The following is a 27,463-nucleotide window of genomic DNA, read 5'->3' on the forward strand; positions in this document are numbered from 1 at the left end:
CTGCAGAGCACAGCACAGTTCATGGGCAGTGTTTAAGAGGCCTGTGTGGGCAGGAAATTTTATAGTGTCTGACCCCTGCGGTGGCTCCCAAAGCTGCTATGTTGACATTTGTCAGCATGACCACATGTCTGTCTTGTCTTCAACACTAAAGTAGATTTGGACACAGTGACTCAATGGCAGTAATATTTATTTAATTCTCCCACTGAGCCAATTTTTCAAGGATCCCCAGGAATAAACAAGCCACAGCTATCCTGGAAATACTTGTGAGGGCCAGGCCTATAGTTTCTGTATTTTCACTTTGGTCACGAACCCGAGTAGAAGGTGGTAGAAGAGCGAGGAATCAGAGAAAGTAGGCTGGCGAGCCCCAAAGCTGCTAACCGAGCCTGGAACAAAGAAGGAGGTGTCTGAGTCCTGTGCCGTTACCACGGCCAGTGGGGGAGAGACAGGGCTGCCCTAGAGCTCTTCTGCCCTCCCCGGCAATGGGTCAGGCTTTGGCTTCTGGTTTACCACTCACTACCCAAGCCGGTAGGTGACCTCCTTTCTCCACGGCTCAAGTTTTACACAGGAAAGGCCATGTCTAAGGTCACCCCATGTTGCGCACGCCATTTGCTTATTCATTTATCTGTGGCTGAGTACTGTGGTGTGTGTATGTGTGAGGGTGAAAACCTGAGGCTGAAGTCCAGTGTCTTTCCTTCATCCTACTCCGCCTCCAGTGTTTGGTCCAGGGTCTCTAACTGAACCTGAGACTTAGAGATTTAGCTAGGCTGACTGGCCAGTGAGATTGTGGGATGGATCTTACTCCCTGGCGTTGTGGGTACAAGCCACCCTGTCCACCCGTGAACCAGTCTTAGGCCCTTGTATCCCCTCAGTAGACACTTTGCTGATGCACCCATCTCCCCAACCCCCTTAGCACACATGTTCAGTTGCTCACTAAAAAGCACACACTGGAGTGTGTGGGTTGTGAGTCTGGGTGTACACATATGTACCAGCTGGTGTCTGGTAATTACACAACATGTACAAGCCAGGCTGGGTTTAACTTACCTGGCACAAGTCATGAATTTCATGTTAATACAATGTCATCAGGCTCATTGATAACAGCGGTGTCCCAAACATAGTGTTTATTGAACACGTATTTATCAGTGTGTGTGTGTGGGGGGAACAGATGAAGTCCCAAGCGAATGTGTATTGTTGCCATGAGAACAGCCATGTCCCGGATCCCAGTGCTTGGACCCATGGGAATGGCAAGGTCTTCCTTTGTCCATAAGTAGAAGTTAGAAATGAATAACCATTAGCTAAAACCAGAGTATGCAGAGGCCCTCCTCCTGCATGACTGAGACATAAAAACGCTTCCTACAGAGATTTCCTGCCAACATTAGCTAGCCTGCCTTCTCCATGTTCAGCTGTAGACAGTAAATGTGACCCCTTGCTCAGGAGTATTGAGTTTCCATGATGCCCGTATCTCTGTCAGAGTGCACAGCCCACCTGATTCTAGCTTGTGTGTGTGTGTGTGTTATTTCTTTATTCTCCATCACCCCAGTTAGATCAGTCCCCAAGCCTTGCATCTTGCTTCACGCTGGCCCAACAGTGATGTCCTTGAATTTCCCTGAACTCTGAACCATGTATTCTCTAGCATCTGGCCACTCTGGCTGTACCTTCAGCTCCTGTCTACAACCATGTAAACTAGATTGATATACAGTAAGGGTAATTTTATTTAATGCTCAAGATGCCCATCTCATTAATATTCAAAATCACAAGTGTTAGTGAAACTGTACATATGTAACTCAATCTACAACAACCGGGTGAAGCCAGAGATCAGTGTCCGCCTTCTGATTCCAGGGTTTCTCATATTTTCATATGTAAATGAGGAAGTAATCTTACCCCCGTGTACGAAAGGTGCTGTGGTTCACACCGTCCTGCGGATAATGGAAACTGAGTGCTATGGCGGTCCTTTAACTCATGTCTGATGTGACTCAGCTTCCAGCGAGTCTTGGGCTAACTAGCCTGTTCTACAGGTAGCAAGCACTGTCCCGTCATGTCAGCTGCCAGCCCCGCTCGCGGTATATAGGAGGCGATCAGTAAACACTGAGGAACAACCAAGAGTCTTGTGCGGAACCCTCAGAACCCTCCCTTGAGACTGCTATGTAATGTATGGATCACATAGTCAGCCCTCTCGTTGCTCATGTGACCCACAGCAAGAGGATGGCTCTGCTGAGCGTGAGTAGGTGAGCATTGCTCCGCCCCACTCCTGGGAGCCGGCTGACCCCACCTCACATTCTGCTGACCCTTGGCTCCATCACCCACAAAGGAAGTTCATCTGTAAACTACTGGCCCGGGACACAGGGGTGGCTACTCTGGCTTCTTTGGCATCTGTTCTGGAACTGATGTTGCTTTTGTAAGTGAGCGACTGTCACTCGTGGGAGCTGTGGTTAGTTCTCACGACACCCTGCCTTTTCCTCCCCAGTGATAATGTTTGCTTTCTGGTCACCGGTGTCAACTCCGTGGTCACGTGTTTCCCGGGAGAGACGTGGAAGGAGAGACGGCGTGAGTGTCCCGATGGCGCCCAGCTGCTCATGTTAATGCCAGGCAGGGCGCCCAGCTGCTCATGTTAATGCCAGGCAGGGCGGTGTGAGCCGTCCCATTGGAGTTGACATGATGTCCGTGAGGGTGTACCCAGCCCTGTCCCTTCCAGCAGGGACAGAAGCCCTCCCACTGTACAATCCGAGAGGGCTGATTGTTTAGTAAATATTTCATCAAGAACATTAGCTGTGGAGTTTGGATGCTTAAGTAATGCACATAATGAAATGTAAACAATTAAAAATTAATAATGTTTGAAATGTTAAGCGTAATTAGGCAGGCAGTGTATCAGTAATGAGGGGGGTCCACTCATGGCGAGCATCTCCCATCCACCTTCTGGGCTGTGCTACGAGAGAAACCACCTAAAACAGCTCTCAGGGATTGTTCTAGAATTCAGCCCTGTATGCCCAGGTGTCAGAACGTGGTGCCTGCAGGTGTGTACTGGTAGAGGTTGCCACAGCGCTGGCGTCTTTACATATGGCCTGCGCAGAGCACTTGCCGGGGGAGTTTGGAGCAGGACACAAGAGAGAGCATGAACACACTGCTAGAAAGCACACACCCACCAAAGGCACCGGGAGGGGCAGGGCTGAGTCTGCGCTGGTTCAGTGAATCACCCATGCAGAAGGGCTCTCTGGAGACTCGTCCATGTATTCTGTTCTGTTGCTCATGGCCTCTCATCTTCAATCATCTCCCTTTCTCCCCAGTAGCTACTTCTCTTCAGACTAAAAATAGTATGTTCAAGTGTCCTTCGTCGCACAAAGAGAATTCTCTGAACATGTCTCCCTATAAAGGAAGCCAGCCTCGCTCTCCTTTCACTCCTCATCAAACTTCTTGGAAGAGCGCTGCACATCTCTGTCTTTAGCCTTCTGGAATCTCCCATCTGACGCCCTGGTGCGGCAGCCACGCTCTGCTGCAAGCTCCGCCTCACACACACACATGCTCACACACACACTCACACACACATACACACATGCACACACACAACACACTCACACACACATGCTCACACACACACTCACACACACATGCACACACACAACACACTCACACTCACATGCTCACACACACATACACTCACATATACGCACACGCTCACACACACTCACACACGCACACACACCACACACTCACATACATGCTCACACAATACACACACGCTCACACAATACACAGATGCACACACACTCACACACACATGCTCACACACACACTCACACACACATACATGCACACACAACACACTCACACACATGCTCACACATGCTCACACACACATACACTCACACATACGCACACACACCACACACTCACACACATGCTCACATACATACACATGCTCGCACACACACTCACACACATGCTCACACAACACACACACACTCACACACACACGCTCACACATGTTCACACACACATACATCACATGCTCACACACACACTCACCCACACGCTTACACACATGCTCATACACACATGCTCACACACACTCTCACACACACTCACACACATGCTCACAAAACACACACACACGCTCACACATGTTCACACACACATACATCACATGCTCACACACACACTCACCCACACGCTTACACACATGCTCATACACACATGCTCACACACACTCTCACACACACTCACACACATGCTCACACACACGCTCACACATGTTCACACACACATACATCACATGCTCACACACACTCACCCACACGCTTACACACATACTCATACACACATGCTCACACTCACACACACGCTCACACATGTGTTCACATACACACACACGCACACACACACAAAGTCACCTATGCTGTCCTACTGGTTGAGCCAGTGACCTCCCTGGCCCACTCTGCAGGACTGTACTCCATTCTTCAGAAATTCTCCCCTTTGATTTCAGCCCTCATGTTTTTACAGTGTTCTTTTGGCCTCTCAATATGAGTTTTTGGGTTCTTGTCTGAGAACACAACCTCTTAGTTCAGTTCTTTCCTGCTTTACACAGGACCTGCAAATGAAAAGCGGAGAGAGGGTAGCAACACATGTGTGGGAAACACATAGGAGAGAGGGGATGGGTGGAAAACAACAGGGAAACGGTACTAACATTTCAACTTGTTTATAGATTTTAAAATTAATCTCACTCTGTGCGTGTGTGTGCGCGCGCGCGTGCGTGTGTATATGTGTGTGTACATGTGTGTATGTGTGTGTATGCGTGTGTGTGTATGCGTGTGTATGTATGTGTGTGTTGTATATGTGCATGTTTATGTGTGCATGTGTGTATGTGTGTATGTGTGTATGTGTGTGTATGCGTGTGTGTATGCGTGTGTGTGTATGTATGTGTGTGTTGTATATGTGCATGTTTATGTGTGCATGTGTGTATGTGTGTATGTGTGTGTATGTGTGTATGTGTGTATATATTTGTGTGTGCGTGAGCGTGTGTGTATGTGTGTGTATGTGTGTGTGTATGCGTGTGCGCGCATGTGTGTATGTGTGTATGTGTGTGTGTATGCGTGTGTGTGTGTGTGCGTGTGTGTATGTATGTGTGTGTTGTATATGTGTATGTGTATGTGTGCATGTGTGTATGTGTGTGTATGTGTGTATATATTTGTGTGTATGTGTGTGTGCGTGTGTGTATGTGTGTATGTGTGTATGTATGTGTAAGTGTGTTGTATGTGTGTGTATGCGTGTGTGTATGTATGTGTGTGTATGTGTGTGTGTATGTGTTTGTGTGTGCACGCATGCGTGTGTGTGTGTATAAGTGAGCCATGGCATGCGCATGGAGGGCAGAAGACAATTCTCAGTAATCAGTTCTCTCCTTTATGAAGTGGATCTCAGGGATTCTACAGAGGTTGTGAGGTTTGAATGGCAACCCTTGTACAGCTCTCTGTTTCTTGTTACTGTGGTAACATACCTTGACCAAGCCCGTTAGTGGAGAAAGTGCTTACACACAGTGCTTGTCCCGGGCTGCAGCCCATAGACTAAGGAGGTAGGAACATTCACAGGCAGGGGCAGCGAGCACTGTATTCCTGCATTCCTGCTAGGGCTCAGCTCAGTGTCTCCACACGCACACAGCCCATTGTCCTCTGTCCGGGGAATGGCATTGCCCGGTGTGCGTGTGTCTTTGTACCAACCAAGAAAACCCTCCTCCAGACCACAGCACGCCCACTGCTCAACCTAATCTTGACAGTCCTTCACCAGACCCTTCCCAGGCCATTCCACACTGGCTAAGTTGACAACTTGGAGCTACCTATCACACCTGTTGAGCCCCAACTTGTGAAGATGACCGTGCTTACCATTTAATGATGTTGTTATTCTTATGTTATGGCAACAGGCCTATGCACTTTGAACTGTTCTATTATTTAGTGCTTAGTTTTGTAAAGCTTTAATTGTTACAAAAGCGACGACAACCAAATCCACCCTCTGGTCCTGGTCCTGCAGCCTGGTTTTGGCCTTTGTTCCATTCCTCTCCCTGGGTGCTTTGAATTTATTTATTTATTTATTTATTTATTGCTTGAATTATACGACTACGCTTCCTACCAGGACCCGAATCTTCCAGCTTAGCACCAGGCCCTACAAAGCTGAAGACATTCATCATCCGTAAGATTCTCAATTGAGCGCCTCCAAGGAACATATCCTACGTGAGCCTCTGTTATCTCCCCTTCCTCCCATGCCCGCATGTAAGCACATGCATGCCCACACTTGTCCACACCATGCTTCTCTGACCCCCGAGGTGTCACCTCATCCAGCATTTTGCCTCTCACTTTCTACCTCAATTGGCCCACAAAGGCCACTGTCCCTCTGAGCAAGTATTCACATTCATCGTGTTATTCTCGCTGCCACTGGGCAGAAGTGACCTCAGAGAGGGAGGAAGGGTTGTCTTGGCTCCTGGTTCAGAGGCCGCCGGTCTGTCATGGCTCAGAGAGCATGATGATACGATCAGTCCACGGTGAGTGTTTATGACAGCTACTTGTCACTCAGTTGTGAAGCTGATCTTCAAAGGCCTGCCTCCAGAGATTCCCTCTCTCCAGCCAACCCTCCCGCCCTGTCATGCAACCTTCTAAAACAGCTGCCGCCCGGGGACAGGCGTTTGAACCCATGAGCCTGCGGGCCATTTCCCATTCCCCCTCGGACAATGCCCTCTGTGTCTAACCCTGCAGTTACTGCCCTCATCGAAGACCGCATCTTCTGCCTCAAGGAGCTCACCAACTGTTTCCTCGGCTTCTTTTGCTTCAGCTTGTCTTCCGCAATGAGGTTTCAAACAGTGGACAGAGAGGGGAAAGAACTCTTCTGCTCTTATTAAGACTATTAGTCTGCGTTGGTCAGAAGCGGCCTCAGTTTCCCAGGGTTGTTACTGAGATAAATGTCATTGGTTAGGAGGGTCAGGAAAACACTTCAGACTATTCCAAGAACCATCTAAATCAGCCATCTAACAGTTGCTAATGGAGGATGAGGCTAATTATCCAAGCAAGGGGCATTCTTCACTGACTAGTTTGGGATATGAATGATGGAACTCAGACCTGGAGTCTCCTATGAAATTGGGAGATTCCTTCATAACCCCATTGTACTTCTCATCTTAAAACCCTTCTACTAAGAAAGAGACACGGAGAGCTGGGAGGGTTTGGTTAGATGGATTTTCTCCTTTAAGGATCAAAAACGAGATTGAATTTGGGGGAAATCTCTGACCTTGGAGCAGCCCAGGGAACTGAGAATTGGGTCTTTGAAGATATAGGGCAATGCCACCACATCCTCATCTCTAACTTTTCTTCTAATGCGTCTGTTTCTACAAAGAGGCTCTCTGGCTCTGAAGGGTTAGTGCACAGCGAAGGTCTTTGATTTCTCCAGAAGATAACCTCTGACTATTTGAGAAGAAAGTTCAGAGTGTTTGAGGAGCCAGACAGGAGGTGATCTCTGTCTCTTTCTCTTACCAGCTCGGGATTTCTGTTTCACCTGATGAGAAGTGGGGTCCATTTGGGGATGATGGCTGTCAGCTTGAGATGTTATCCACAGGCGTGGCAGGAAGGTCACCCTCACAGGCACACATTAACGGAAGCAGGACTTAATTTAATTCATGGCCGCATAAGCAGGAGCTGGAGAGGCTCTGGGCTTCCCGGGCAGGTGCCTAATCATCACTCTAACTTGAATTAAAGGGCATCTGCATGCTCTGATGTTCTGGCTTGCCCTGGTCCCCTTATAGAAACCCCGAGTATCTTTCTACAGATGCTAGGAAGAGGTAGTTCTTGTGATAAGTTAGCGACCCCATTCTTTCTCATCTGGGCGATTTCCCCTCAACAAGGGGGAGGGGGAAAGGAATTCACCCAATAATTTATTTCTAGCAACAAAGTAATAAAATATCAATTTCATCCCAAAGTTAATGGTGTTACTGCAAGTTATTTAGCACGTCATGGCAGAATAAGTCACCTGCCCGCACTTTGTATGTAGATACGTATTCAGTTCAACGAGGGTGTGCTCCGCACATTGGCTACCCATGATTTGTGCCTATATAATAACTCCAGAATAGAACTCACTGCTTTATGGGTCTTTGGTGGGGTTTTTAAAAAATAAATTCTGCACAGGGGATGGCATTAAAAAGGCAAAAAGGAATATAATGTGATTTTCTTCCTATTGCATTAGTTTCCTCTTATTAATCCAAGCCATAAAAATAACTTTGACATGCTGTCATTTATTATTTATTTTTCACATCTTTCTAAAAGAAGAAAAAGAGGAGAAGGAGGGAGGGAGGGACAGAGAGAGAGAGAGAGAGGGAGGGAGGGACAGAGAGAGAGGGAGAGAGGGAGAGAGAGAGAGAGAGAGAGAGAGAGAGAGAGAGAGAGAGAGCAGGGTTTCGCATGGTCTATTTGAACATGCTGTTAGTCTCCTGAATCTGTTCCCTGGGAACAGCTGTGAAAATGAATAAAGCAGAACTAAGCCCACAACAGCCCACTGTAGAACCAGCTCTTTGTGTAACGGCTTCCTGCATGCCTGCTGGCCTGCTATGCTGAAATAACTCCTATCAAACTAGCAATTAAGCAAAGTAAAGCTTGACTTATAGAACAACCCATAGCACACTGAGATAGATGTGATGATGGTCGGATTCTTGAGTGCTGTGTATAGCGTTTAAATGTTACCTACAAATTTATAATGTACTTGATTAGCTGAAATGTCAAAATCGTAACTGAAGGCCCCACAGAGGCGTTCTAAAGGGCACAGTGACTCCCTCTCCTTCCTTCCTTCCTTCCTTTCTCTTTTCCTCGCTTTCTTCTTTTCCCTCTTCACCATTCTTCAGAAGAAGTAGTTAGCAAAGGCTTCCCGCTCAGCCTGTTAATAACAGTCAGAAATATTCACAGTGTTCCCTGGGCTTCCTCCACTTCTCACATGGTCAGGTGTTAGCATGCAGTCCGCATTCGCAACCTAATTACTTGCAAAGGAAGCCAGAACTTCACAGCTGTCTCAAAACTCTTACACTTTTTTTTTGGAAGGCATTGCTGTCAATAACAGAAGTGGGGAGGGTCTTATCTCAGACAACAAGTGGGATTGTACCTGACTGACGAAGAAGCCGCTGAAGAAGCTGGGCCACAACAGTACAGCGGTTACCATATGCTGTACGTTAAACGCAGCTCCAGTTTGATTAGCATCAGGGCTTTTTAGAAGGAGATGGGGGAGAGCCACCACAGAGATCTAGCTGGTCCTCAGCTAGCTGGCCTCTCCTGCAATGTAGGTTTCCGGGTCCACAATCAAAACTCCATTCGCATCAAGAACAAGAGAGCTCTGGGTTAATTATAGGCAAGGCTGTGTTTACATTCCCAGAGGCAAGCCACTGCCAGCTTCTAGCTCTGAAGAAGAAAAGATGTGCTGCAGTTTTAACTAAATCCACATTGCTTTCCTTTTTCTTCTTTTCTTCCCCCACTGTTAAAATTCTGTGCGGCCAAAGGGAGCCTGCCACTCAAGGGTCTTTCAAAAGCAACTTTGGAAACTTACTTTCCAGAGTGTGGATGCAGCTAGAGGACCCCAGGTTCAGAACCAGAAACCCAAACAAAAGAAGAGGTGAAATGTTGATGCCTCTGAGAGGCTCAGAGGAGTAGGTGGTCGCTGTTAGGACGGACAGCTGCGGGGGTCAGCCCGCTAACACCGAGACGGTCTGAGCTCTATGGGTGCAGAGCCCAGGGTGTTCCAAGAGGGTAGATTGTCAATGAGGGGGACTTCCCCACTGGGGCCTGCCTTCGTAGGGACCAGGGCATGCTTTAGATCCCACAATGTACGTATGAAGTGTGACAGGTGGACAGGTAGGTCCCTGGAGTTTGCTGGTTAAGCACCCTGTTCAAGGCCAATGAGAGACACTCTTTCAAAAAGAGATGGATGATATCTTCCGGACGACTGCTGAGGTTGTCCTATGATGTGCACACATACGCACACAGGTGTGCACGCACACACGCACACACACACACTTTCCTCATCTGCGAGGCTTTCTTGCCCGATCTTTCCCTCTCTACCCCCCTCGGCCCCCTCCGTGGCAAGGGAAATGATGGAGCAGCCCTGCTACCCTTAGCGGCTGTCATGGCTGTCACGGTTGCAGCCGTCTGTGCCAGGTTCCATGTTACTTCTTTGGATTTAGATCTGCTTTCCAAAGCCACGAGCCACAGATACGACACGATGCCACAGACTTTCCTGCCTAGTTAGTCGCAAGCTACTTAGCTGTCCGTTTGCACCTGCAAGCCCCCTGGGCTCTGCAGGCTTAGCTGAGGAAGCCGCCTCGTTTCTGACCATCACCTCTTCCAGTGTTGATTCCTTTGCTTTTATTGCTCCCCGCCCTCTGACAGATTTTTTTTTTTTTTAACATTGACCTGTTTGTGTGGAGCTGCATCTTACCCTGACCCCTTCCTGCAATCTCCACTTTGTATGACCCATGACATGACAGTCCCTACGACATGCTTCTGCAGCCATGGTGTTTGTCTCCCCGTGGGCCCAGACTCGGCCATGGTGAAAGCAAGAGCCGATGCAAGTCAGCAGTGAAGCTGTTGGAAGGTAGCCTTACCAGGAGCCTAGCAAGCTGCTCTTCTGAGTTCACATTTCTCTACCGCGTAAACAAACCCACCCGCCTCATCTTTGACTAACAGAGCTCTCTTCCTGCTGTTCCTTTCCTCTGAGTCTGAGATTCCTTTAGAAGCCAGCTCTCTCTCTCTATTCACCAAGCCAAATTCTCCCTTGTGTCCAGTGACCTCTCCTCTGCTTACTACCAGCAGTTTCAGTCATTGTGGCAGAGTCGTTTTGAAAGACCCGCGGAGGGCGTGGACCCTCACGCCCCGACTCAGGAAAGGCGGCCCCCACCCCAAGTCACTCACGAGAAGCGGTCTTGATGCAAAAGCATGAGGTCTTTTATATTCCAGTGCACTGGAGTCCACAGTCATACTCCACGTGGGGTACAGGACTGGGAACACTAGGTACAGGGTTCAGACAGCTTTTATAGGGTTACAAAAAAGCCCGCGCATCATCAACCAATCATCTCATTGCATCCAGTGCAGACCAATCAATTTGAACTATCCAAGCCTGCTCTTAGCCCAGGAAGTCTGCTTTCGCTAGGGCTTGTGGGTAGTGTGACAAGGCTTATTTCTTGTTCATTCACTCACAGGTGCTGTCGTAAAACCGTCCAGTTGTAAACAGTCAAGAATGTGACCTTTTGCCTACTCCTGGGGTCAGTGGAGAGTTAGGCTAAATTTTTCCATCCTTACAATTTCCTACATCAGAAGGAACTCTCCCTCCTGGGAGTGGGGGGGGGGATGCCCATCTAATTCAGGAATTCCACACAACCTGCAAGGCTCAAAGAGCTCATGCGACACTGGGCTCCGGAAGGTTAGATGGTGGCGAGGTTCATAGATTCCCCTTCTACTGCTGGTTTATAAGCTGTGGGGAGGAATTGCTGGGGGACAGGAGACTCTCGGGAGGAACTGGCTGCTTTTTTCCTATTGTCCTTGGTTCTGGGGAGAGCTTTCCAGTGTGGCAACTCCTCTGAATCACCCACACTTCTATCCTGCCCCCAAGTCACAGAGGAGTGTCTCTCTCCATCTAGAACCAGCCCGCATCCCAATCCTTGCTTTGACGATGGCCCCATTCCTGTCTCAAAGGGAGAGTTGTTCTCCCCGTGACTCTTCAAGGCCAACACGCATGGTGCCTGTCGTCAGGAAACCTCTGTTCTGGACTCTGTCACCGGTCACCCATACTTCCTCACTCATGGCTTCCTTAGTAACTTGTTAAAGTCACTAATCCCTCCCCAAGTTAGATGCTTGAGCTTCCATTTTTAAAACCATCCCTTTCAGGTTACCTACACAAAGGAACGCAGAGCGGCGATAATGTGGAAGAAAAGGTCTTGCATGTTTGCCATTCATTTTCAATGCTTTCCCCAGAGAGCCTGGCAGACAAGAATGTAATTAATTCATCTGAGTTTCACTCTCCCATCCATCTGTTCTGGGGGAAGATGAGGGTTAGGAGACAGGAACTGCACTAACGAGCCGTAAAAGATCGGCCATGTCTGTCTGCGGTGCCTACTATTGCTAGTCCCCAGAACAGACACACAAAGCTGCTGTCTGAGGACTTCCTGGGGCAGAAGACCAAGTGACCAGCAGATTTCCTGACTCAGGTGACCCAGATAGAGTTCGACGTGATCTGTACTTACAAGCAACCTCCTAGCTGATAGCGACACTATCAGCTAGGCTATACGATGGTTGCCTCGATTCTGCTAGGTAATGGGGCCAATGAGTTAAAGACAGAGTAAGGAAGTGTGTGAAGGCTGAGAACCAGTGGGGAATGTGGGCTTGGAAGGGACAGCTTGCCTTCCGCTCCAGCCTCCGCCATTCTGCTTGCACCACCCAGTAGCAAAACACAACGAGCTATACTTTTTATCCAGTTTTTGAGGCAGGGCTTTATGTAGCCCAGGCTGGCCTCAATCTGTTGCAGAGGTTGAGCTTAAATACCCCTGCTTCCATCTCCCACGTGCTGGAATGGCAGGTGTGCACCCATGATTTTGGATCACCCAATAGCTATATTAAAACGTTAAAGAGCCTGGTAAAAAGAACTTTAGTAACATATTTATTAAACCTCAAATATAAGAAATATTATGCAGTGATGTATTTTCCTGAGAACAACTTCTGCCTTCAAAGAAATGGAAGCTTTGCCAGGTCTTGCAGCCAAGTTAATGACATGCCTTGAGGTCATTTAAGGCTATGCACTTAATCTGCCGTCCTACTGTGTGCTCAGCCTATACCAGTTTAACCTGCTTTCAAGGGAATGATGGTGCCCAACCTCACTGTGCCTTGAATTTCCCACACAGCCAGCTTTACAGCCTAAACTAATGCTCAGCATTAGCATTAACTGCGCACGGCTCCGTGCTGCAGATCTAGAGTAATGCATTGCATATCCATGCATGGTGGTGATCATTTGCTGAAAGCACCCAGCAGGTTGGAAGCAACCCCAAACAGAACAAATGCCCACCACAAGCCTTGGATTATACATTGATAATGTCTGTCTGTGGCTTTGAGTGTCCTTCTGGGGTTGGTAAAGTAACTTCTTCCTTTGTAAAACTTTGTTACTACGCCCTGCAGAGAATCCCGTGTTCCTTCCACAGGCCATGGTTTCTGTGCTGTTCAATAAATATAATTCAAAGCCCTTTGTTAGAGGCAGGCACAACACACAGGTGACACACACAGACCGAGGCCTACAGACACGCCGGCAACCCCAGACAGGAACACAGGAGAGGAGAGTGACTTGAATTTGGGCTCACTCTTGGCCCAACTCCAAGAGGAACTTTCTGTTACATTCCCCAATGTGACAACGGCATTGTTTTATGCTTGCATGTAATCACTCTACATGTTAAGATAGTTTAACTACATCTTCAAAACTGGCATCTGGTTTATGATTACAGCTTGCTCGTAGTGATAACAGGTGCATGTGGCCGGTGGCTGCCATAAAGGGCCACTCAGTAACACCCCACTCTGCTAGTCCCCCCCCTTGCTTTTAACTTTATTTTTAATGAGAGAGGATACTTGCTTTGTTCATTCATTTCTGAAGCTTGAAAACACATGGGTTGGACAAACAGCGGCTACTGTTATTCCGTGCAACTCCAGCTGCCTCATGCAGGGCCATTCCTGCCCCTCTCAACCTCTCTGCGTCTCCTTGTGGAGAACAATGCTCACAGGACAGCAAGTGCTCAAACGGAAAAGCAGCAAGGGATTTTGCGTTTTCACATTAATTGCTTAATATGCTCGTACGTCCAGATTGTCTCCATGTGTTGAAGTCATCAAATGTCGCTTGGTGCTAAGGCCTATGATAGACGCCAGACTAGATGACAGTTACGACAAGTCCAGACCTTGACCTTAGGAAGCACACAAGGAAGACAGATTCTTTACCAGTACAGGCAGGGGGTGCAGCAGGGCCCAGACAGCTTTGGGAATGGCTGGTGGTGACTCTGGCAGAGACTGTGGGAATGGGGTTAGAGAGCAGAGGTGATACACGCAGAGTGGGACATGGCAGGCTTTCACCACAGTCAACCCGTCACCCAGCCAGTCCTCGCTAGTTGGGGGTGCATGGGAGACACAGAGAAGCTGCCCGTACAACCCTACGGCCCAGGCAAAGCGTGGGCTCAACGAGCTGTCTTTATCACTACAGAGTCAGAGAAAACACCACAACTGAATTAGGTACACGGAGGACTCAACATGACATATTAGCCATGGTCAGATATCCAAGTGTTTCCTTTTAGTAACATTTGCAGCCGCTTAATTGTAGAGTGGCATTCTCTAATGAGAACGGCTGAAACACATTACATCACACTGACAGTTAATGAAGGATGGAAACGCAAGTGTGGCCTTCCCAAGGTTCCCGTCAGGATAAAGCGGTTGACCTATATGCTCTACACCCTGATCTGGGGGGAGAAGGGAGAAGCAGCTTCGTGCTGGAAGCTGTTACCTCTCCTTGCCTGGTAGTGGACGCCCCACAGGATAAACCTGAACAACAAAGCAATGAACGGGAAGCCTGCCCCCGGGCTTGCTCCTCTAACGCTTGCCCAGGATATCTCCGCCAAGCTTTACACATTGAACACCGCTTTTCACACTGAACCCAGATTGGTACTTGTGTCATGCATTTGATCTTCTAAAATGCAGCATGACACTGCCATGCACAATTATATCAGAGTCACAAATAAGTGGCTCTAATAGATTTATGAGCAACCCCTATGGGTAACTCATCAATCACATGTAAATGCTTGGAGAACACGACAATGGCATTTATTAGACAGGCATAAGGAGAGCAGTGACATTTTATTGTTGCCAATAGTAACAAAACACAATAGAGACAATTAGAGACCCCACAGTTAGGGGCCAAAAGGAAAAGACCTCACATCTCATGCAAACAAAAGGTTCAGAAGAGCAGTGTGGAGGTCCCACCGCGCGCTAAGTCTATGGAGCCACAAATGAACCACAGTCAGTCCTGATCCCTCTCCCAACCCCGGCAAGGGAAAAGCGGTGTCGCTTGGCTTTAAATTTCTCTTTACACATTTTTGAGGATCACAGCTCCTTTATTTCCCCCTCAGTTGGCCCCCCTGTGCTCCCCGATACGGCCCCCCTGTGCTCCCCAGTACGGCACTATTTATAGTGCTGAGAGGCTCAAACTTGAAATGCATTCAACGGCACAGAAGCGGTAGGGATGTTTCTAAAATGCATTTTAGGTGTCCATTAAAACATTACCTTAGAATTTGTAAGAATGTGGGAAAAGAGAGGCAGCATTAAAAGCACAAAGCCTGCAATGAATTATTAGGTATTATCTGAAGACATTGAAATTTATGTACAGGGTCTGGAGATGCTGTCCAGTTGGGAGAGAGCTGGCCACACACACACACACACACACACACACACACACACGTACGTACACACACACACATACACACATACACACACACACCCACGTACGTACACACGCACACACATGCGTGCGTGTACACACACACACACACACACACACACACACACACACACACGGTCCTGGGTTCCATCCCTGGCATTCCATACTCCATGTCTAATGGCACATGCCTGCTGTTCCTCACACAGAGGCAGAGGATGAGTGGCCCAGCATCACCTTCAGTTACATAGGGAGTCTGAGGTCAGTCTAGGTTGAAGATTCCCAAAAATAAAGAAAAATACACGTGTAATTTAAAGTCAATGGTGGAGTAAGGGCATCCCCAGCTTGGGGACAGCGACAGAGTACTTGTCTAGCAAGCAAATTCTTGATGAAGTATTCTCTCTTAGGATCAGAAAGGACATCATTACTAAAAAGACAATAAACAAACTGGACAATATTTATAGTATGTGACAAGCAAAAGAGTATGAATTGTTAATAGGAAATAAACTTTCACAAGGCAGTTTTAAACTACATGACAATCTCAACTTTGGGAAGTTTTCAAAAGAATGGAATAGTGAATGTTTGAGAATGTCTTTGAGGAGTTGGGAAGATGTCTGAGCACAAGGACATGACTTGCATAGCCAGAGAGAGAGAGAGAGAGAGAGAGAGAGAGAGAGAGAGAGAGAGAGAGAGGAAAAGCTGAGTGTAGTGATTCATGCTTTCTCCCAGTCCTGGGGAGGCAGGTAGAAGCAAGTCACAGGTCATCCTTGATGCCTACTGACCAGACAGCCTAGCTTATTTCACTACTCAGAGACCCTGTCTCAAAAAGTAAGCAAACAAATCAAAGGCGCCCTAGATTTCCCCCAAAGAATGACAGTCACACGTGTCCTCTGCACACATGCACCCATGGTACTGTAGTTACATTGATTTGGTCATGAGGAACTGAGCCCAGGGATCCTGCATGTAGTGCCCTAAAGAGCTACATGGAGGCAGTAAGTCCTAGTGTCAGAGGGTCATGGTCCATATCACAGCAATCTCAGCTAGAGAGGCTTTTTTTTTTTGTCATACCTTGAAGTATTATTTTTCAAGTACAAAACAAGCAAATTCTTGATGAAGCATTTTTTTTTTGATTCCCACTGACTTAAGAACAGATGAAATGCCCATCTGTATTAACAGAGTCACAGGAAGCATGCAATCTCAGTGTTCGTTTGTTCACTCAAGTAATGGTGGAATGCACATCCCTGGACACACCTGCCACTTTGATTGTTTACCTTCCTCCTTCCCTTCCTTCCTTCCTTTCTTCCCTTCCTTCCTTCCTCCTTCCCTTCCTTCCTTCCTTCCTTCCTCCTTCCCTTCCTTCCTTCCTTTCTTCCCTTCCTTCCTTCCTTCCTCCTTCCCTTCCTTCCCTTCCCTTCCTTCCTTCCTTCCCTTCCCTTCCTTCCTTCCTTCCTCTCTTCTCCTTCCTCTCTTCTTTCCTTCCTTTCTGCCTGTCTATCTTCTCTCTCTCTCTCTCTCTCTCTCTCTCTCTCTCTCTCTCTCTCTGTAAGAATAAGCATGCACAAACCACAATGAACTGTATCCTTGGAATTGAACTCAGGTCATCAGGCCATCAGACTTGGTAGTGTCTTTGCTTTACTTTTCCGGTTATAAAATCATTCACTTAGATGATTATACATAATAATGCATGCTTTGAAACTTAGCACAATGCAGTGAGAACATGTTGCTTGAATACCACAGCTTAGACAGTGAGCTTGGCATTGGCTTGAGGACAGTAGTGATCGACAACAGAGCATGGGCTATGATCTTCAAGCATGCGTGACTCATGGAAAACAGAAGGCTATATTGGTTATGAATTAGTAAAGCCAAGTAGATCATTAGACGCTTTAAAGAAACAAGGTTATCCAACTTTTACTCTCTTTAGTTTCAAGCAAAAATGAATAAATCTGTGTTGACTGTGCAGAGATCTACAGTAGGCAGAAATGAGCAGACTCAAAGGCTACACATTTCTTAATTTTTGAAGTTGTCTTGGCTGTCCTGTTTCCATTAGCTGAGATCATCCTCAACTGGAAATGGTGGCCATTTGACCTCCTGGAGCTCTAGCCATTCTAGCTATTGATGCCCCTAATGATGTGGCATAGGGGACCGTGGCATGTGTATAGAAGCCCTTGAGGAGCCATGGGGACATGTCTAAACCAGTCTTTCCCTGAAGATGTCCTGGAAGAGAAGGAGACACACAGAATTCTAGTCCTGGACGTCTTAGGAAATGGGCAGCGTAGAGAGTGTTTTGATGTCCTCTGGGAAGTCCAGGAAGTGTGAGACACAAACATTGGACCCATGGATGAGTGTGAGACACAAACACTGGTCCCATGGGTGAGTGTGAGACACAAACATTGGTCCCATGGGTGAGTGTGAGACACAAACATTGGTCCCGTGAGTGAGTGTGAGACACAAACATTGGTCCCATGGGTGAGTATGAGACACAAACATTGGACCCATGGATGAGTGTGAGACACAAACACTGGTCCCATGGGTGAGTGTGAGACACAAACATTGGTCCCATGGGTGAGTGTGAGACACAAACATTGGTCCCATGGGTGAGTGTGAGACACAAACATTGAACCCATGGATGAGTGTGAGACACAAACATTGGTCCCGTGGATAGTGTGAGACACAAACATTGGTCCCATGGGTGAGTGTGAGACACAAACATTGAACCCATGGATGAGTGTGAGACACAAACATTGGTCCCGTGGAGTTGTGCATTCACCTTCCACTGCACTAACACTTGCATGCATCCAAACCCACCAAGTCCTGGTGACAGACACATCAACTGAATGGGATGAGCTGCACTCAGGAAAGCTGATGCGAGCAAACCTTCCTGTTAGGGGCGCTGTCCCCACATGCTCAGGGGACATGCTCAGCATGCCTCCAGTGTGGCTTCTTAGATTTTGACTTTGAATAGAAGGCCTTCAGAACGAGGGAAGGGAGAGAACAGACTCCAGTTTGTGCATCGTTGATGGAGAAGGAAAGGTTCTTAGTACAGATCTGGGTGTGTGTGTGTGTATACACACACATATAGCCCTGTGCCAAGCACACACTTAAACTGAAACTACTCAGCAGCCTTCAACCCCCACTCAGCTTTAATGCCCACGCTGATTTCCCCATGCTGGGTTTATTTGAGCACGTTTCCAGTAAGACTCCACTTAATGCATTTGTTAAGGCTTTGGAGTGCGGCATGCGTAGCTTCGCTTTGGGATGGCACATTAATTTTTAAAGATGATGCATTATGGCTTCTGTGAGCACCTGCATCGTATTTACTAGATGTGACACTAGATGGTGGTATCTTGGAATCATGCTTTTCCCATTGTCCCGTGACCATCCTGGGAGCTCGGACCTCAGTAGGACTAGAGACCAAAAAGGGTAGTCCCGCTATCGGTCTGCAGTTAGCACCTCCCGCCTCCTGCCTGTTCTGCTTCATATTCCCCTCACCTGACCGTTCTGTCTCTTTATTTTCTTTGCTTTGCATCACGTAAAGTTCAAGACTGTAAAAAAATAAGCTCGCATTTTAATTATGGACTCAAGCGCAGTTATAAGAAAGGGTACAGAGATCCTGTGTTACACTAACATGCTGGGAATGGTGGTCAGTCAATAGCCTGGGGGACAGTTTACATCTACTGTGTTGCCCTTCCTGTGACAAGAGCATGCCTTCCTTCTCACTTAGATACTTTAAATGTTCTTTCATTGCATTTTGTGGACTTTAGCATGAAGTTTCCACTCATGTCAAGTTTATATCTCAAGTGTCCATTTTCTTTGCAGTGATTATAAATGGTTTTGAGTTTCAGATTTTATTGCCATGTGGCCGTTGTGAATAAACAGAACCACAGTTGTCTTGTGCCTGTCCATCTTTTCTCCTGTGGCCACGCAGAACCTACTGTTCCAAGTGCCTCCTATTTATGTGCATGCTCATGTCCATGAGTGTGTGTGTGCACAGGAGTGCACAGGTGATGTGCATGTGTGAATATGTATGTAGAGAGACAGGACACATACAAGCATGCAATTAATTTCCCAGGCACTGTCTCTCATTGTCTTGGAACTCTCTAAGTAAGAGCAGCTGGCTGGCAGGCAGGCAAGCCTGGGGGTCTGCCTGTCTCTGCCTCTGCAGCAGTGACATTACAGATCGACAGTCACTGTGTTTGCTAGGCAAGCACTTCACTGCCAGGGCCATCTCCCTAGCCCCTGTAATATTTTAAAAGAACATTCCTTACATTCCTTGTAGTTTCCTGCAATGATAAGCATATCACATAGAAGCAGGGACAACTTAATTTCAGCTTTTTGAACATACGTGTATGTGTCATGTGTCAGTGAAATCTTTTTTTTTTTTCTTTCTTTCTTTCTTTCTTTTTTTTTTTTTTTTTTTTTTTTTTTTTTGTCACAGTGACTAGACCTGAGAGGAACAATTTAAAAGAGGAAGGTTTATCCCCTGGCTTCAGGCGACGGGACAATGGGCCCATCGCCCATTGTTTCTGGATACAGGTGACACAGAATGTCATAGTATGAGGGGTGGTAGCTAAAGCTGCCTGGTTCTTGGCCTCTGTGAAGCAGAAGGAGCCAGGCAAAGGGTCCTAGGACAGGATACGGTTCCCAGGAACAAGCCCAGAATCCTACGTCTTCCAGAGTCCAATTCTAGAAGTTTCTACCAGGAATCCATTACACTACCAGATCCCGAACCCTGCCTGCTGTGGGTGAAGGAAGGTTTAATCACTTCCCTCTCTCCCTTCCTCGCCCTCCCTCCTCCCCCTCACTTTGGAGACCAGGTCTTGTCACATGACTTTGGCTAGCCTGGGCTTACCATGTTGCCCAGGCTGGCCTTGAACTCATAGCAATTCTCTTGCTTCAACAGCTACATTCTCCGTACAGACAGGAGCTACCACACCAGGTTTCTTTTAGTTTTTTCCGGAGCTTTCGGCGCTAAGCTCGCTAGGACCAGTGCCATGCACTATCCCCTCATTGGCCCTGAAGCAGGGCGTGTTCAGTCTTCTTTGTAAGAATCCTGCGGCCTTGGGTGCTGCTGTCTGCAGATATCTTTGTCATCTGATGAATTCTCTCTATCCTTAGTTTGCTGAGAGCTTCTGTTGTGAGTGGGTATTGTTTTCTGTCAACTGTCAATCATGCTTCCCTCTGCCATACTGTTAATGGGCTCTATTGACTCCTAAGAGGTGGTTCATGTTTGCACACCTGTGGAGCTTTGACATCCCAAGGCAGTTCACTGGTGGACACGGGGCGGCTGAAGATGGGGTGGGGTCTGCTGGCTCTATGGAATCTGTCTGTCTGTTCTCTATGGAATCCGTCTGTCTGTTCTTCCAGGTTGTCCAGTGCATGAGGGCCAAGCTTCCCTTGGCATCAGGTTGTCAACCCCCCAGCAGCCACAGATCTGACACCGATGTCCATATTTTATTCTGGGTACGGGTGATGCCTGTCTGCCCGCTTAGATTTTCCGCAGCCCTGAAGCAAGATTATCAGTTTTATGGGCTTTTGTTGAATGAAAAGATTTTGTTTCATTGATTTTCCCCCTGATGTCCTCATGCATTGCTTCCGACTCCACTTTCTCCTGAGGGCCACATCCCCAGGACAAGGGAAGGCGGACTCCTCTCTCGGCTTTATTTGTTTCCTCTTGTGCTGGTTGCCGTCTGTTGCTCACTTGACGCCTCAGAAGGAGCTCAAACTGGCCTGTGGGCATGTGTGTAGGGAACTGTCTTGATCACTGGTGAGTGTCAGAAGGCCCAGCCCTTTGTATGGGAGCCATCCGCAGAGGGTGAATGCACGTGCAGGCGGGCGGGCGGGCCTTGTAAGAAAGCCGGTGGGGGATGAGGCAGAGTGTTCGACAGTAAGCAACAACCCTGCATTCCTGCCGTCTGTCCAGTCTGTGTTTCACCACCTGCCCTCACTTCTCATGGCCGGCTCGGGCCCTGCGAGAGTAAGAAAGGTCCTGGTGTCATCAGAGCAAAGGACGGTGCGTCTTCTTCATGCCTTCTGTGCTGGTGAAAGGCTCATCTCTATTTCCAGTTTCCTTTGGTGTTCATCTGGGGACTTTGGCTCTCCTTCACCTCTACTCTTTACACAGTAGTTGTCCCCTCTTTCTGTACTAAAGCCACCCCACCCCAAGCATAACCCACGGCCCAGTCATTTACTGCTTTCTTCACCATCAACCAGCCTTTTCAGCTGCTACCCTGCTCTAACCTTGGGTCATTCTCCACTCTCATGGCTCAGTTCACTTCTGAACCTGCTTCCCAGCTCCTACATCTCCTGACACTAACTGCTCCCTCCCAGCCCCCACCCACAGCAACCTCTCTCTCCCTCCCTCTCTCTCCCTCTCTCTCTCTCTCTCTCCTGCTCCTGGCTTACAGCCTGCCTGTTACCGGTGAGTCTGATTGTTGGCGTCACCTTGTGACTGAGATTTCCACGCTTGTCCTCGTCAAGCAAACGCCTGACGGGCCACATCCGTTTGTTACAACCGACAGACTGACGTCGGACCAGCTGCTGCTCTCTGGCCCAGCTGTGGCCAGCACAGGACAATTGTGCGGAAACCTAGAATGCTGTCTCTAAGAAACATGGGAGATCTGGAAACACTAAGAAGAAAGCACAGTTTCAAATTCCTGGCCTGGTATACTTCTGGCATGAGTTATAATTTTGCACTGTTTTTTATTAAAAGCAGCTAAGTAGATTGTTGGATGATTGATATTATATCTGAACTGTCACTTTTTAAAGCCTATTAATACATTTAGGTTGAAGTTTCTTCTCTGCTCCTGGGTTACATTCATTTAAAATTCACCAAGGATTATCAGTCAGATGGTGTTCTACTTTGAAGATGTCAGACAGTGATTAGACTGATTCATAGAGGGTTACTGGAGCTACAGTAGCCGGGTTCTTAACTTTTGAAGTTTCATTGTCTTTGTGTGAAGTAACATCCAAACCTTTGCTGGAATTTCACAAGCCCTGGTATGTAGACCCTACTCAAGGACCGGCCGTGTTATCAGGTGTAGTGGGTGCCTGTCTTTAATCCCGAGCTCAGGAGGCAGAGGCAGGTGGGTCTCTGTGAGGCTGAGGCTAGCCTGGTCTGCAGAGTGAGTTCCAGGATGGCTGGGACACACAGCGATCTTGTCCTTCCAGGAAAGAATTGTTTCTGAGAGATTTGCTTTCCTTTCCTGGGCAGGATGGTACCCAGATGTGCCTTTCCTACCCCTCCCTCTCGTCCCTCCTCGTCCCAGCTCACTATTATGTGCTTTTTCAACTAATTCACATGTCAAATAAACATGACCACAAAGATGAATATAGCACATGGAAACACACTATTGGACAATATTGCCCGCCCCCAACACATCTCCATCTCCGAGCTTCCACACAGATGTCCACCACATGGAATGATGTATTTATGCAGGTCATTCTCTTATTATTTTCTTGTACAGTGCTCACACCTCCATTCAGGACATGAGACTCCTTTTCCCCCCTCTGCTTCGACTCCCTAATTGACGCTTATCTTAGGGGAAGGTACCTGAATTTGCTGAGAGTATAGTAAAGAAAGGTCAGACATTTATTAAGCAGCTGAGAAGGCTTGACTTCGTCTTTGGGAATTTGGCTTAGCTTGGCCCACATTTACTCAGTATTATACCCTGTGAGGCACGAGGGATGTGGGGTGAGTTAGTAAACACTCTTAAGTCAAAGACTATATACTCTAGACAGCCAGACAGCTGAGTGAGTTCATGCTCACGTTGGCCACAGACACTGAACTTCCTTAGGATAGCCATCGTGTATTGTTGAGGTACAAATGTATGCCGGAGAAGACTTCAGCCAAGACTCCTGAGCCACCCCAGGATCAACAAAAATATGGGGGAAATTATGGGGAAGGCCCTGCCCATCTGTGGGGATTTCAGGAAAAACCCACAGTGAGAATTCTATGCATTTGAAAAGCTGTGAGCTTGTTGCTTTTAGTAACAAAGCTTGTGTAAGTGACAAGACCAGGCTGGAGGAACCCACAGAGTCAGCTGACCTGAACAAGGGGAGCTCATGGACCCCAGACTGATAGCTGGGAAACCAGCATAGACCGATCCAGACCCCCGAACATGGCTGTCAGCTAGGAGGACCGGACAGTCTATGGGGCCTCTGGTAGTGGATCAGTGTTTATCCCTAGTATTGGGAGCCCATTGCTCATAGAGGGATACTCTGTCAGCCTAGACTCATGGGGGAGGGCCTGGGCCCTGCTCCAAATGACGTGACAGACTTTAAAGACTCCCCATGGAAGGCCTCATCCTCTCTGGGGAGCAGAAAGAGGATGGGATGGGGGTTGGTGTGGGGGCAGGGTAGGAGGGAAGGGAGAGGGAACTGGGATTGACATGTAAAACAAGCTTATTTCTAATTTAAATAAAAAAACATGATGCTGTTGCTAAGACTTCCCAGACTTTTAGACATCCCAGAACAGTTAAGAACGCAGCCAACATGTATGAAGATGACACCAGGTTGTCACCGTTGCAAAAGGTCAGACATCGGGGTTAGAGCTGCATGGGACCTGGAGGAGACACGTTCTTGATCATGTCCGTTTCTGCCTCCGGTCCCTGAGGTCAGTGCATGGCATGCATTAGATGGCAAACAGTGGGGTAGCTGTTACAGTCTTGGTTTCTCTTTCCCAATTAAAGAGACCCAGAATGAAGACAGGAGGAGGGGATAGTCTCTTTGGTAACCTGCGGCTGTTTAGCAGGAGCGGTGGGAGACAAAGCTGAGTAGCTGTGCGCCAATGTCTCGGCTACCGCAGCTACATGGCTGGGGCAGGGCATCCTCCTGAAGGAGCCGATGCCTAGGCTACCCACCTGCAAACGGTCTCACAGGCCCTTAGAACACAGTCAAGATGGAATTCCCTCCTTGGCTCAAAGCTAAAAGACACTTTCCTGTCATCGCTGTGTGTGCAGAGCCTAGCAGGAGGAAGATCCACCCCACAGAAGAGCATCGGCAGGTCGACTTTGGTCTTCACAGATGGTTCCATTAACCTCCGTGACTCTGGCTTTCTCTTCACTTTCCGGATTCTCAAATGCACACAACTCTTGCTGCAAACACGTTAAAAATCTCAGGATCAACACCAGCCTCAGTTTCCCCGATGTGTGTGTCCGTTACTTTCCTGTTGCTGTCTTCAAACACTTGATACAAAGCAGTGAGGCTCACAGTTCAGAGGGTCCAGTCCCTGCTTCCTAATCCAATCAGGTTGACGATGGAAATTATTCATCCCAGTGAGCATGTGGGGGCTCCCAAGAGAGAGAATGGTCTTAGAGGGGGCAGAGGCCCACAGGCTATGCTTCTGGTGTGTGTGGGTGTTGTAGTTTGAGTGAGAACATTCCCCACAGGCTCACGTGTTTGAATTCGTAGTCACCAGTTAGTGAACTGCTTCGGAAGGGTAGGAGTGTGCCCTTGTTGGAGTGTGTCACTGGGGGTGGGCTTGAGGTTTTAAAAGCCCAAGCCAGGCCCAGGGTCCGTCTCTCTCTCTCTCTCTCTCTCTCTCTCTCTCTCTCTCTCTCTCTCTCTCTCTCTCTGCCTGCACCTGTGGATCAGGATGTAACATCCTCATTCTCAGCTCCAACACCATACATTTGTTTCCCACTGGGATGGTCGTGGACTCACCCTCTGAAACTGTAAACAAACCCTTCATTAAACGCTTTCTTTGTAAGACTTCCTGGGCCATGGAGTCTCTTCACAGCAGTAGGACAGTGGCTAAGACTGTAGGCCTCTAGAGCATGTGCAGTTAGCTCGCTCAGAGCCTGACTTTAATCAGCTGCAAGTTTCCTTGGTGCATGTGATTTGAATATGAAAAGCTTTCCACTGGCCACAGTGTTCAAAACTTGTTGCCCAGTGGTGGCGCTATATTGGGAGGTTCTAGAAACTTTAGGAGACCAGTCCTAGCTGGAAAAAGCAGTTTGGTCTCTGGGGAACCGGTCCACGAAGGTTTTTCTTCCCGCTTTTTTCTCTCTAGTCAGAGCAATGCAGAGGTAAGTAACTAAAGCTGAACCAGCATTGTGCCCTCTGCTGTGGCTGTGATCACTTACTTGCATGCAGCGTTTCCCCTAACGTGTTGTCTAAGAAACAGACTTTTAGAAACACAGGACTCTGAAAAGAAAAATCTCATAAATCACTACTGCCTAAATCTGGCCTTACTAGCATATACACTACTAACTTAACGAAGATAGGTGTCACTATTGGCAATATAGAGAGCAAGGTAAACATGTCTATACACTCACATTGAGAATATCCTCTGGCAAAATATAATTGAGGTAATGTGGTCATTGGAATTAAATGCTTTTGTTTTCTTGGTGTGTGTGTGTGTGTGCGCTTGCGTGCATGCTCGCTCATGTGTAGGCACATGCTGGCACTCATACCTGTGCACATGTGAGTGTGAGCATGCAAATGGAGGTAAGAGATGACCTCTTGTGAATATATATATATATATATATATATGAATATATATATCCATACACATACATACATACATACATACATACGTGGTCTCTCATTGGTTGGGACTCGCCAAGCGTGCTAAATTGGCTAGCCCAAGCCACCCCAGGGCTCCTCCCATCTCCCCATACCCAATCTGGGTTGCAATGCTTGCCATGCGCCATACATTTTTATGTGGGCTCTAGGGGGAGAACTCAGGCACTCATGCTTGTATGACAAAGATCTTTATGCTTAAGTTAATGAAAATTTTATGTTTTTTTTTTTCACCAGTTACCAAACCGATTATTTAGACTAGACAAAAAACAAAACCCCTTACCTTCATCTACATGGAAGTCTTAGGCTGATTTCTTTGGGCAATCAATACAGACAGCTAGAATGCCATTCTCTGGAATTACTGTATTTATGTGGCTTGCATTTTTTTTCAAAGATTAAAAAAAAGCATGCATCTTTAACCACAGCAATTGTGACAGTGGGTATCACTGCCTGCATGTTCTAATTCCATGATTGCATATATTTGCACAAATTATATAATAAGATGCAATTATGATAATTACAGAGGAATAGGCAACAATTGAAAAAAATTACAAATTGCCCCCACAATAACACTAAATGATAAGAAAATCACCAGACAAACCAATGCATGAAAAGAAAGTGTTTTAAGATGAGCCTGACTGTGAAACAACAAACATTGCAGTGAGCATACCTTGACTGAGCAAACTGAACCTCGGACTGCAGTAGGATGTAACCATTTGAGGGTAGAGTTTATTTATTTGTTTTTGAGTGGGAATGCTTAGCATCTTGACTTTGCAACACATTGTGACATGAGAACCCCTCTCTCTGCTACTCTCTTGTTATCTCGGAGACAAGAGGGAGGCTCATTATGGGAGTCCTAACGCACACAGGGCTCTGTGGAATTTTAAGTAGGGGGAGCTGGCCCACTGTGATTTTCTTGTCTTTTTCCCTATAAGCAATGTCTCTGAATGCATATCATTTTCCAGGATATATAAGCTGAGAATATTTGTCTAATCACTTTCTTAGGAGAATCATGGCTCATCCACTAGAGTCATCTATAAGTTGTCCGCATTTTACTTGCACCCCAACTTCTCACTTTGTATATCAGACAAATGTCATTAACATAAAAATTGGGGAGTTTGTCCCTTTGGTTTCTTGTGCAGTTATTTTGTCAAATCTGTGGCCACATCTTGGCAGACCATGACAATGAGGAATTAACATCCTGGCACATCAGAATTCTTCACAGAGGAACTTAGATCCATCTTCGCTCTGCCTTGTTCATAATCCATGCCTGTTCCGAGTGCCAAGCTGAGTTTCCTGTTTGCTATAAATGTGACATTCCATGGGAAGCTGGTGGGCTGGGGCTTTTCATCAACGTGATGGCCATTTTACAGATGTGGAAACTGAGTCTTTGCGAGCTGTGGGCATGTGAACTGGTTGGTACTTAGCTGGCTCCCAGCAGTGCACAGGTTGTGAGGCTGTGACAGAGCAATGATGGATGTGGTAAGGTTGCATA

This window comes from Phodopus roborovskii, unplaced genomic scaffold (genome assembly GCF_943737965.1).
Source record: "Phodopus roborovskii unplaced genomic scaffold, PHOROB, whole genome shotgun sequence".
NCBI classification, from domain to species: Eukaryota; Metazoa; Chordata; class Mammalia; order Rodentia; family Cricetidae; genus Phodopus; species Phodopus roborovskii.